Genomic DNA, 14,327 nt, shown 5'->3' with positions numbered 1-14,327 from the left:
TACTGTGTCTCAGTTGGTAACACTCTTGCTTTTAGTCACAAAGGACTAGGTTCAAGTCCTAATTGAGTGGAATAAGCAGTTAAGGGGTAAAATAGGAACAAAAGCAAATTTGCTGGAAAAGCTCAGCAGGTCTGGTAGCATCTGTGAAGGAGAAAACAGAGTTAACGTTTCGGGTCCGGTGACCCTTCCTCAGAATTGTTCGAAACGTTAACTCTGTTTTCTCCTTCACAGATGCTGCCAGACCTGCTGAGCTTTTCCAGCAACTTTGTTTTTGTTCCTGATTTACAGCATCCACAGTTCTTTCGGTTTTATTAAGGGGTAAAATAGGTATTTGGAAGAAATGTGAAGACAATGATCTCAAATTGGTGGCCAGTTTTATCTCAGGAACAAAGGTCAATGGATGAGAACAAAGACATTTGCAGCAATTACCTGTATTCAGTCAATGCAAGGAGAGTAAAGCGGATAAGCTAAAGGCACAGATAGATACTTAGAAGTATGACTTAACAGCTGTTATTGAAAAGTGGTTTGCAGAAAGGCATAAATGGCAGCTCCAATTTCCTGGATAAAAGATACCCAAGCTGGGTAGAAAGAGGGATAAAAGAAAGCACTGATTGATTAAAGAATCACAACTATGAGAAGGGATGATACACTTGAAGAAACATCAAATGAAGCCAAACAGATTGAATTGAGGTTCCTAAATTGATTCAGTTGCAGGAAGTAAAGAGAAATGTGCAATGATTATTTTTGTGACTTGTAAGCTGTGCTGATTCATATCAATGAGTTAGACTTTAAATGTAAGGGTATATGATTAAGACATTTGCAGATGGTACCATAATAATGTTACTGATAGAGAGGAAAAAAGCTGTAAACTGTAGGGAGGTAGCAATGAGCTGATCGGGTGGGCAGAGAAGTGGAAAATGGGATTCAATTAAGAAGTGTGAGGTGATGCATTTGGAGAAAGCAAACAAGGAAAGGAAAAACACAGAAAATGGTCAGATGTGTAAAGGAACAGAGGGACCTTGGAGTGCATATCCATAGATCCCTGAGGGTAACAAATCAAGTAGTAAGTAGGAAAGAAGGCATACAAGATGGTTTCCTTTATTGGTTGGGGCATAGAATATTCAGGTTTTACTGGAACTGTATAAAACATTTGTTACACAAGATCTAGAGTGTTTGTCCAATTTTGGTCACTGCATCACAAGAGGGATAGAGTCATAGGGTAATACAGCATGGAAACAGACCCTTCGGTCTGACCAATCCATGCCAAGCATAATCCTAAACTAAACTAGCCCCACCTGTCTACTCCTGGCCCATATCCCTCCAAAGTTTTCCTGTTTATGTACTTATCTAACTGTCTTTTAAACATTGTAACTGTGCCTGCATCCATCACTTCCTCAGGAAGTTCATTCCCCATGTGAAGTGCCCTCTGTGTAAAAAAATTTGCCTCTCATGTCTTTTTTAAATTTCTCTTCTCTTACCTTAAAACTGTGTCCTCTTGACTTGAAATCCTCCCTCCTAGGGAAAACACACCTCCTATTAACCCTATGTATACCCCTCATGATTTTATAAACTTTATAATATCGCCTCTCAATCTCTTATGTTCCACTGAAAAAGGTCACAGCCTATCCAGCCTTTCTTTATAACTCATACCTTCCATATCCAGCAACATCCTGGTAAAACGGTGTGTACAGCTGGATGAACACAGCAGGCCAAGCAGCATCAGAGGAGCAGGAAGGCTGACTTTTCGGGCCTAGACCCTTCTTCAGAAAATGATTCTCCAGCATCTGCAGTTCCTACTTTCTCTGAAACATCCTGGTAAGTCTCTTCTGAACCCTCTCCTTCCTATAACTGTGTTCACAATAGAGGGAGTGCAGAGGGATTTCATGAGTATGTTGCCAGGCATGAAGAATTTTACCGAAAAGGACAGATTGGACAGACTGGATTGACTGGATCCTTTTTAAGAAAAGGGGCTTAAGGTAATCTTAATTGAGGCATACAAAATTATTAAGAGTCCAGTTCAGGGTGGATAGGAAAGACCCATGTTTGTTGGCAGACTGGTCAATAACTATGGGGCACAGATTTTAAAGAAAAATGGATGTGAGGGGAGTTGAGAATATTTTACATCCAAAGGGCGGGGTGAGGATCAGGACTTCAGTATCTGACAAGGTGGTAAAGGAAGAAACCTGCATTCCATTAAAAAAATACTTTTTTATGCACTTGAAGTGCTGTAGTTTATGGGGTTAAAGACCAAGAGCTGGAAATTTGGATCAGGCTGGATAGCTCTTTTTTGGATGATGTAGATACTATGGACCAAATGGTGGTCTTCTGTGCTGTTTGTTTTCTACATTTTTAAATGATAAGGGTTGCCAATTCACCATTGCTTGATTCGCACATCCTTCCCACCAGTGTAATCTTCTTAAACAGGCTTTAATCTCAATCATTCTTTTACATATTAGAATTGATTTTATACCACTGACTAATGCCCAAGGCTTTACAAACTGCTCTGCTGCCCAGTTAAAACTGTTAATGTGATTTAGCAAAAGTCGCTTAAGAAATAGTGAATGAAAATATCCAATTCAATTGGTTCAACTGTGGCTAGAAAATGAATATTCATTATGTTCTGCACATCACAGCAAACAAAATTCCACATGAGGCAACATGTGAAGAATGGAGCTAGGAGAGTGTCATTGGTGAAAAAACAAACACTAAGCGAGAACTGCAAAGGGATTAAGCTAGCCTTGACGTTTATTTTTAAATGTGCAGCGAGTGTACTTAGTGTGACTCTATTGTCATTTCAGCAAATTATGTGCATTATTTTGCATGGAAATGTTTCTCAAGGCAAGTTGTTCATTATACATAAGTGCATGTCATTTGTCAAATATTATGCCTCAGTTGCTTAGAAACTTAGGCAGACCCTATTGGCAATCCTGCATTCAATTTTTGGCACTGCACCTCAGAAGGGATATATTGACTTTGATAGTAGTGCAAAACTGTTACACCAGAATAATATTAACATTTAAACAGTCAAATTATGCAGGTAAATTGCATAATCATGAGTTGTATTCCCATTAAGTATAGACAATTGTTGGGTAACCTAATTGAGTGTTAAAAACTATAAAAGAATTTGATGAGATGGATAGAAACTGTCTCCTCTGATAGGGGTATATGGTCCAAAGGAGGATAATCTTTAAATTGGCATCAGGCCTTTCATGAATAAAGTAAGAACGTGTTTGTTCATGCAATGGATAGCAAAAATCTGAACTCCTTCCTCCAGAAAGGCTGGTTCTGGAAGTCATCTTGCAGGCACTCCTAGCCAGGTCAGTATTTTTTATCTATTCCTAATGCCCCACAATAATTTTGTACTAAGCTGCCCTCCTGCACCAAAGCAGTCCATATGGTGAAGGTAACTCCCCAGTGCTGTTACATAGGACTTCTGGATTTTAAACCAGTGATAAGGAAAGAATAGCCATATTTTTCTAAGTCAGAATAGTTGGTGATTTGAAGGAGAGCTTATAAGGTACAAACATTCCATTATATCTGTTGCCCTAGTTCCTCTAAAGAAGACTTTAAATTATCTAATATCTTTCACATCCTCAAGATATGGCAGAGCATTTTACCCTTAATAGAGTCATAGAGCTGTACAGCATGGAACACAGACCTTTGATTCAACTCATCCATGCCAACCAGATAGCTTAAATTAATCTTGCCAGCATTTGGGCCCATATCCCTGTAAACCCTTCCTTGTAGGCATTGGTGTATAGGAAATGCAGCACCAATTTGTGCAAAGCATGCTCTCGATGAAACAAGGTGAACATGTTCAAATATTTTGTTCAAGTATTGTTGGTTAAGGGATAAATTCTGCCAGGATAGCAGAGATAGTTCTGCTGCTCTTCTTCAGAACTAGTTCCATGTGAAATTTCGAATCCACCAAGGAGGGTGGACAGCACCTTGATTTGACATCTCATGTGAATGATGGGACCTCCAACAATGCAGCACTCCTTGCAGCAGGACATTAACCTAAACTCTTGTGTTCACTTCCTGACATATAAGAAATAGCAGGATTAGTCCACATGGCTTCTTGAAACTGTTTTACTATTCATTACAATCATGGATGATCTCCAGCTTCAGCTCCACTTTCCCGACCACTCCCCAAAGTCCTTGATTCCCTGAGAGACTAAAATCCATTTATCCCAATCTTAATATATTCAACAATAATGGAGTGCGACTTGAACCCATAACCTTCTGTCCTTTAGCTGAGCCTGGTGAATGAAGCCTGGCTGAGACCTGAAAATTAACCTGATAGTTTTCAATACTGATGCAGGCAGTATTTCTTTCATATATTAATTCCTAATTGCTGTTGCGGAGGTGGTAGTTAAATACATCCTTGAAGTGTTACAATTGATATGGTTCTGTTAGGCAATCTGGCCCATCAAGCCTGCTCCACAATTTATTATAATGAGGGCCAATCCTCTGTCTCATGCTCTACTCTTTCTCTGTCCTCACGCCTTTTGACACATTTAATGTCTAGAATCTACCCCTTTCTTTCTTAAATATATTCAGTAACTTGGGCCCACAGCCTTATACAGTAAAGAATCCCACTGATTCACCACCCTTCGAAAGTAAAGGAACTTTTTCCTCATCTCAGTCCTAAATAGCTGTCCCTGCAGAAGTATTTGTATCATCTATAAATATGGATGCGGTACCAGATGACTGGAGAGTGGCCAATGTTATGCCTTTTTTTAAGAAGAAATGTAAGGAGAAGGCTGGGAACTACAGATCTGTGAGTCTGACTTTGGTGGTGGGTAAGTTGTTGGAAGTGATTCTGAAAGATAAGATTTATATGCATTTGGAGGGACAAAGAATGATTAGGGATAGTCAGCATTGTTTTGTGTGAGGGAAATCATGTGTCACAAACTTGTTGAGCTTTAGATGAAGTAAGCCAGAAGAATGATAGACATTGTTTACTTGGACTTTACTAAAGCCTTTGACAAGGTTCCGTGTTGTAGACGAGGTGACGAGGTGACCGAGAGGTTAACGCGATGGACTGCTAATCCATTGTGCTCTGCACGTGTGGGTTCGGATCCCACTCTCGTCGCTGTTCTCGACTATTTCACTGCTGCTATTCTTCTGGGGTGGCACGGTGGCACAGTGGTTAGCACTACTGCCTCACAGCACCAGGGACCCGAATTCGATTCCAGCCTCGGGCGACTGTCTGTGTGGAGTTTGCACATTCTCCTCGTGTCTGCGTGGGTTTCCTCCGGGTGCTGCGGTTTCCTCCCACAGTCCAAAGATGTGCAGGTTAGGTGGATTGGCCATGCTAAATTGCCCGTAGTGTTCAGGGAGGTGTAGATTAGGTCAGTTATAGAGGGATGGGTCTGGGTGGGATGCTCTGAGGTTCGGTGTGGACTTGTTGGGCCAAAGGGCCTGTTTCCACACTGTAGGGATTCTATGATTCTATGAATTCTGTTCTAGACTAATTAGTAAGGTTAGATCCATATGGGATTCAGGGGGAGGTTGTCAATTGGATACAAAATTGGCTTAACAGCAGGAGACAGAGAATGATAGTGGAGGGTTGTTTTTTAGACTGGAGGCCTATGACCAGTGGTATTCCACAGGGATTGGTGTTGGGTCCATTTTTGTTTGTCATTTATCTAAATTATTTACATGAGCATATAGAAGGCGCGATTAGTAAATTTGCAGATGACACCATGATTGGTGGTATGTTGGGCAGTGAAGAAGGTTATTTAAGATTACAAAGAGATCTTGATCACTTAGGTCAATGGGTTGAAGAGTGCAGATGGAGTTTAATTTGGGTAAATGTGATTTATTACATTTGGTAAAACAAACAAGGACAGGACTTATACAATTAAATGTAGAGCCTTGGATAGTGTTGTAGAACAGAGAGACCTAGGGGTTCAGGTACATAATTCTTTGAAGTTTGCATCACATATAGATAGGGTGTTCAAGAAGGCATTTAGCACGCTTGCCTTCATTGCTGAGACCTCTGAGAATAGGAGTTGGGACATTATGTTGAGATTGTACAAGGTGTTAGTGAGGCCACTTCTGAAGTACTGTGTTCAGTTCTAGTCTCCCTGCTTTAAGAAGGATATTATTAAGCTGGAGATGATTCAGAAGAGATTTACCAGGATGTTGCCAGGAATGGATGGTTTGAATTATTAGGAGAGGCTAGATAGTCTGGAACTTCTTTCACTGGAGCGTAGGAGGTTGAGGAATGACCTTACAGAGGTTTCTAAAATCATGAGGGGTATAGATAAGGTGAATGACAGGTGTCTTTTCCCTAGGTCGAGAAATTCCAAATAAGGGGGCATACTTTTGAGGTGAGAAGAGAAAGATTTAAAAAGTACATGAGGGGCACTTTTTTTTTACACAGGGTGACTCGTGTATGGAATGAACTTCCAGAGGAAGTGGTGGATGTGGGTACAGTTGCATCTTTTAAAAGACATTCAGATAAATACATGAATAAGAAATGTTTAGTGGGAAATGGGCCAAGCGCAGACAGGTGGAACTAGTCTAGTTTGGGATTATGGTCAATATGGACTGGTTAGACCAAAGGGTCTGTTTCCATCCTGTATAACTCTATGACCCTATATCCTGAGATCATCACCTTGGCTAGGTCCTTCAAACAGGGGAAACAGCATCCCTTCATCCAGTTTGTCAGAATCTTATATGTTTCAACAAACTTCTTGTCATTCTTCTAAACCACAGTGAATGGAGGGCTAGTTGATCCAAACGCTCTTCCACAATTGTATATTTTATTATGTCATGTTATATGTTTTACATCATGGGATGATGGGGGATTTGGCAATAGTAACATCAGAGAATTTCGGGAGTGATGGATAGATTCTGTCTTGCTGGAGATTGTCAATGCCTGGCACAAATGTTATTTGCCGCTCAGCAGCCTAAGCCTGTATGTTGACCAAGTCTTGCAGTATGCAGATATGAGTCTATAGGTGTGAGGCTGGAAAAGCACAGCAGGTCAGAGAGCATCCGAGGAACATGAAAGTCAACGGTTCAGACCGAAACCTTTCATCAGGCCCAAAACCTTGACTTACCTCCTCCTCGGATACTGTCTGACCTGCCATGTTTTTCCAGCCTTACACCTATAAACTCTGGCTTCCAACATCTGCCATCCTTATTGTGTCCTTCATGCAGATATGGACTGCTTCAGTATCTGAGAAATTGTGAATGGAACTGAACACATTGCAATAATCAGCGAACAGCCCTACTTCTGATGTTTTGACAGTAGGAAGGTCTTGATGAAACAGCTGAAGATGGTTAGGCCTAGGTATTGTGGAACTGAGATGATTGACCTCCAACAACCACAATAATCTTCTTTTGTCCTATGTTTAATTTCGACTCATGGAGAATTTTCCCCCAATTTCCATTGACTTCAACTTTATTAAGGCTTCTTGAGCATAGTTGCTCAAATGCTGCCTTGATGTTAAGGTCAGCCACACTCACCTCATCTCTGGCATTAATTTCTTTTGCCCATTTTTCAACCAAAGTTATACTGCTATTCAGAGCCAAATGACTGGCAGAACCCAAATTGAGCTCTGCTGCACAGGTTATTGTTAAGTAAATTGAGTAGTCAGTCACTCAATGGAGACTGCTTTGCACGCAATCAAGAAGAAAATGACAGCATTCATGGCCTGTATGGAGCTCAAATGCATGTATCTTCTGGAATCTCCATCAGATCTTCATGCACCTCATGTCAGGCCCATCATTGACTGCTTTACTTGCTGACTCAAATGGCATGCCATCATAGTGGTTAGTATCAGCCAGGCCACCCAGAATTGCCGGCTGACTATCAGTGGCCTCGGCTGTTGCAGCCTCCAGCAGCTGGTCAGGTCCATTGTGGTGTTCTCAACTTGCTGTGACCCTGAATCTAAGCACAAATACATATCCTCTGATAAAAGAGAATCTGCTCTGATGGAGGGTGTGGGGAAATGATGTGACTTTGTACCTCCTGAGATGGATGGCTGCACCTTGGCAATTGCAGCTCTCTGTTCTTGTGAATGACCTGTGTGAAATTGTAGACAGATCAAAAGATTTTGCCTTCCAAACCTGAGCAGTCAGAATTGGCTATCATTCAGACTGATGTACGTGCGATGAATGCCACCCAACATGTGTGCCTAAGGCTCCCATGTATCTCCCTGTTATAGTACCTCGGGAAAGCATTGTTACGGAAGAACTGATCTTCTCAACTGACTCTAACAGATGATGGGCAACCTGCTACTTTTTAAAACTTTTACTGTGATGAATAAACCAAAATCAACATAAATTAGAAAGGAACTAACAGGAAAATGGTACACATCAGAAACTGTAATTTACACTTTAAAACCTGATACAAGAAAACTCATATTTCGATTTTCATTTCTGTTTCTGTTTTAGTGTTTTTAAACCCGAAGGTAGTTTCCCTTTTAGTTAGTTGACGTTTCTGATTTAGCTCCATTTAGAGTCTGTTTAAAAAAAATGCAAATTTTGAAACAGAAGTCATGGCAGGCAACAGCTAGTATAATATAACTTTATCACTTTTTCACAACAGGCCTGGTGTGTTTGTAGTGGGGTGGTGAGTGACAATGGTGAAGCCTTAATAGTAAGTGTTTCTCTACATTTTCAAACCACAATGAGTCTTTAACATCCAAAATATTTAACAAAGAATTTACTACATTGTATAGAGATAACATTTGACATTTTGTTACACTTCACAACACCACTATCACTATTAAGAAATTATAAGGTCTTAACAATTACCAAAACCAAACAAATGTGACAATTCAGATTTGGAATTCAACTTGCGCAAATTCTCGGAGTGTCAAATTACTTGCCAACGAGATTGCATTTTACTTCTCATTGTTTTACTTTCTGTATTCTTAATCCTGAAAAGGTCACCATTTTCATTTTTCATAATAGTTTTTCATGTTCTTCATTAAAATTTTGTATTTCACAACAGTATTCTTCAAGTTGCCTTTCAATGTTGGAGTAGGATGATGTAAAGTCTGGGCCCTGGATCATTGCTGACGAGGGATCCAAGGACTTTCCAGTTTGTTTGGTCAGGTTAGTCCTATCAAGAACAGCAGTGGAGCTTGATGGCAGTCCCTCTGGCTTCTGGGTCCTGGCAACTATGAACTGAAATCAAAGGAGAAATTTCCGGTCATATAATTTTTTATGTCTTGGATTCAGCATTGTCCACTGCTTTTCTTTGAAGCCAAATATATTTTGATACACAATGAAAAATGTTTAATAATCCTTTTTTATTCCTTCACAAATTCCCTAATCTCTTTTTGCTTCTCCTTGTTCCACTGAACTCTAGCTCTGTCTAATTTGATCCTGGCAAGTGCTATTGTTTCTTCTTTCTGAAGTTTTAATTTACATCCAATAATATGTATCACTTCCTACAGCCCTGTATCATAAACACAGGACTCAGTTCTATTTCATTTACGTTTAAAGCATGCCTTTACCCTGTGTCATCATTAGGTTTGAGGACTTTTGCTTTGCCACATTAGCTAGTCCTGCAGATTTAGTGCATGCCATTTTCAAGTTCCCTAATTACCGTTAACGTTTCCTCCATAGCCTTATGTTCCAAAACCATTTTAAACAAGCAGACTAAGTTTCTTTTGGCACAAATGAAGTAGGAATATCAATTTTAGCAGCAGGTTTACGAAGCTAATTGGTTCTTTCTAGTCACCTGGTTTTTGATGGAAAACTTTATTTTCAGCAAGCTTCCCCAAAAGCTTCCATCTGATTCGTTTATCCCAGAATTTTAAAGGACGTAGCTACAGAGATGGTGGATGCACTGATAGTAATCTTCTAAGAATCCTTAGATTCTGGAAAAGTCCCAAAGTATTGGAAAATTGCAAATGTAACACCTTTATTCAAAAAGGAAAGGAGAAAATGAAAAAACAGATAGCTATAAGCCAGTTAGCTTAACATCTGTTGTTGGGAAAATGTTAGTTTATTATAATGTATGCAATAACAGAACTTTTAGAATACATAAGATCATCAAGCACAGTCAACATTCCTGGCAAATTTGTGACGTTTTTAAAGAGGTAGTAAGCGTGATAGCTAAAGGGGAAGAAGGGGATGTTATATATTTGCATTTCTGAAAGACATTCAATAAGGCAAAATATGTTAGGCTACTTAATAAGATAAAAGCCCACAGTGTTGTGGGTAATATACGAACATGGATAGAGGAATGGCTAACTAGTAGAAGTTGGGTTAAAAGGAGTATTTTAAGGATGGCAACCTGTAACTAGTGGTGTGCCACTGTTCAGTGCTGGGGCCAAAATTATTTACAATATATGTAAGTGACTTGGATGAAGATAGTGAATTTACTATAGCCAAGATTGTGGTTGATGTAAAAATAGATGGAAAGGCAAGAAGTGAGGAATGACAAAAAGAGTACACAATTTTTTAAAATTCATTTGTGGGATGTGGGCATTGCTGGCTGGCCAGTATTTCTTGCCCATCCCTAGTTGCCCTTGAGAAGGTGGTGTTGAGCTGCCTTTTTGAACCGCTGCTGTCCACTAGCTGTAGGTTGACCCACAATGTCATTAGGGACAGAATTCCAGGATTTTGACCCAGCGACAGTGAAGGAATGGCGATATATTTCCAAGTCAGATGGTGAGTGGCTTGGAGGGGAATTTGGAGGTGGTAGTGTTCCTTCTAAATGGAAGTGGTCGTGGGTTTGGAAGATGCTGTCTGAGGATTTTTGGTGAATTTCTGCAGTGCATCTTGTAGATAGTACACACTGCTGCTACTGAGCATCAGTGGTGGAGGGCATGGATGCTTGTGGATGTAGTACCAATCAAGCAGGCTTCTTTGTCCTGGATGGTGTCAAGCTTCTTGAGTGTTGTTGGGGCTGCACTCATCCAGGCAAGAGGGAAGTATTCATCACATTCCTGACCTGTGCCTTGTAGATGGTGGACAGGCTTTGAGCAGTCAGGAATTGAGTTACCCGCCACAGTATTACTAGCTTCTGACCTGCTGTTGTAGCCACTGTGTTTATGTGGTGAGTCCAGTTGAGTTTCTGGTCAATGATAATCCCCAGGATGTTAATAGTGGGGGATTCAGTGATGGTGACACCATTGAATGTCAAGGGACGGTGGTTAGATTGTCTCTTATTGGTGATGGTCATAGCCTGGCATTTGTGTGGCACGAATGTCACTTGCTACTTGTCAGCCGCTGCCTGGATATTGTCCAGATTTTGTTGCATTTGAACACGGATTGCTTCAGTATCTGAGGAGTCATGAATGGTGCTGAACATTGTGCAATCATCAGCAAATACGCCCACTTCTGACCTTATGATGGAGGGAAGGTCATTGATGAAGCAGCTGAAGATGGTTGGGCTGAGGATACTACCCTGAGGAACTCCTGCAAAGTGTCCTCGAGCTGAGATGATTGATCTCCAACAACCACGACCATCTTCCTATGTGTCAAGTATGACTCCAAGCACTGGATAGTTTGCCCCCGATACACATTGATTCCAGTTTTGCTAGGGCTCCTTGATGCCACACTCGGTTGAATGCAGCATTGATGTCAAGGGCTGTCATTCTCACCTCACCTCTGAAATTCAGCTCTTTTGTCCATGTTTTAACCAAGGCTGTAATGAGATCAGGACTGATTGGTGCTGGTGGCTAGTGATATGGACAAACTACATGAGTGGACAAAAATTTGGCAGATGGAAAATAATGTGAGAAGATTTGAGGCTATGGTCTTTTTCAGGACAAATACAAAAACTGAATGCTATTTAAATGAAGAAAGACTGCAGAAAACTACACCACAGAGTGATTTGTGGATCTTTGTACATAAATCCCAAAAAATCTAGCATAAATGGACTGTTGGCCTTTATTCTAAAGTGAATGAAATATAAAAAATAGGGAGGTCTTTCTAAGACTATACAAGGCAGTATTGTCAGACCTACCTGGAATACTGTGGGCAGTTTTGATACCCTTATCTAACGTCACATATTCCGGCATTGGAGATAGTCCAGCAAAGGTTCACTAGGATGATCCTGGGTATAGATTGATTTTCTTATGAGAGGTTGAGTAGGTTTTACTTCTACTCATTGGAGTTTAAAGAAATGAGAGGTGACTTTATTGAAACACATACGACTCTTAGGGAACTGTTTAGGTTAAATACAGAGAAGTTGTTTTCCTTTTGTAGGAAAATCTAGGACACAGAGCACAATCTCAGAATAAGGGTAAATGTCAGGATTTGTGCAGAGTACTCCAGACTGTCCATGTTATCTGGGTCCACAATAGCCTTTTAAAGATAGCATGGCACCAGGAATGCTGGTCAGTTCCGGAATATCCAAGCAGTAGCAAGTTGTTCCAGGAATACCATATGGTATGGTGGGGCTAGAATCGTTAGGGATGCCTTAGGGCCAGGATAGGTAGTTGATGAGATGAGTTTGGTACACTACCGCAAGAAATCCTGCTGGGCCTCGTGCAGAGAAATCCTCCAAAATATTGATGAAACTTGCAATTGGTAAAAAAGACACAAGATTCAGTCCGGATATTTTTAAACTGTGCCGCCTCATTCAAGATTCCACTATGAGAGGAAACATCCTCTCAGCAGTCACCCAGCTAACTTCCTTTAGAATCTTACATGATTCATTAAGACCAGGTCTCAACTAAACTCTTCTAAACTCTGATGAGGAGATAGAAAACCTGCTTAACATTTTATTACAAGATAACCCCTTAATTCCAGGAATAAAATTATTGAAACTTTTTGAAATCCTTCCAATGCAAATATATCCTTCCTTAAATAACTTAACCAACTGTACTAGAGGTGTTGTCTCATCAATATGCTGTAGCGTTCAAGCAAGACTTCCTTACTTTTATATAGACACTTATTGTCAAGGAATAGGCCATTTGGCCCTCTCAAGCCTGCTCAGCCATTGAATGAGATCATGGCTGATCTGGTGGTAACCACAAATCCACATTCCCACTAACCATCAATAACATTTCGTCCCCTTTCTTTACAAGGATCTGTCCACCTTTACCTTAAAAATATTCATTGACTCTGGGCAGACTCCTCCCAGAAACTGAATGATGTGGGTATTAGCGAGACATATGGCAGAATTCTGTAAGGTCAACAGTGAGGAGATTCCAGATATTGAGAGCAAAAAGTCTGATTTTCCATCTAACTATTGAAGTTCAAGATGAGATTCTCATTAATGAGCAGAGAGAGACCTAATTTCCTGCATTAGCACGCATGTGGCATCACCTTGTATTATTGATATGCAATTTCCCATTCTCTCACTTACTGGATAGAAACTAGATAGTGACAATTCCCAACATGACCTGTAACTCCAGCTTGCTGCTTGCTCCTTTGGCCTTCCATCAGTCACCAACAATTCAGGGTCCATGGGCAGTGACTATGTAGACTACTGTGCACCAGGACCTCAAGGCAATGTTCCTTGTAAGCTGCATGCCCCACTGCTGCTCCAAGTTCGGCACACACTGATCAACTTAATTGACTTGCTGACGCATTGACTTTTGGTTTTCGAAGTTGCCACCAGACATAGACCTCAGAGGCCCATACACTAAAAAAAATGAGAGGGTGTAGTGCCTCCTAGTCCCTACTGACAAAACAGAATACCAATTGCCCTCTGTCTGATAATTGACAGTAACTTTTCAGGGCAGCTCCAGACTGCCAGTGTTTGACTGGGTGCAGGGCTGGGCTTTAAAAATGGCACTGGTGCCAGGAATCATGGGAATTCCCAGAAGTGACCTATTGGGAGAATATGATGATTGAAGCACAATTCAAGCATAACATATAAGTAATGAGGCAAGTTTGCAAAGATAACGTGAGAAAACTTGCTAGGCCTTGCAGACAGAAACCCTTCATGAAACTCACCAAAAATGACACTGCTATTTCTGGTAAGATTGAGCCCTCTGCTTCCAATGCCATTTCAGAAAGAGGGTTCCAAAGACTGTCATGACGCTCTGTGAGAAAAGTTACACTTCATTTTTTAATGGGTGGTACCTTATTTTTAAACAGTGACCCCTAATTCAAGATTCTCCTCAAAGTGGAAACATTTTTTTCTCATCTACACTGTCAAGATCGCTTAGGATTTCATAGAATCCCTACAGAGTGGAATCAGGCCCTTTGGCCCAACAAGTCCACACCGACCTTCAGAGCATCCCATCCTTACCCATCCTCCTATAACCCACCTAATCTACACATCCCTCAAAAACTATGGACAATTTAGGAACAAAAACAAAACTGCTGGAAAAGCTCAGCAGGTCTGGCAGCATCTGTGAAGGTAAAAACAGAGTTAACGTTTTGGGTCTGGTGAC

This window comes from Rhincodon typus, chromosome 2, assembly GCF_021869965.1.
Source record: "Rhincodon typus isolate 14 chromosome 2, sRhiTyp1.1, whole genome shotgun sequence".
NCBI lineage: Eukaryota > Metazoa > Chordata > Chondrichthyes > Orectolobiformes > Rhincodontidae > Rhincodon > Rhincodon typus.
The sequence above is the reverse complement of the archived record's forward strand: the minus strand, read 5'-3'. Positions refer to the sequence as shown.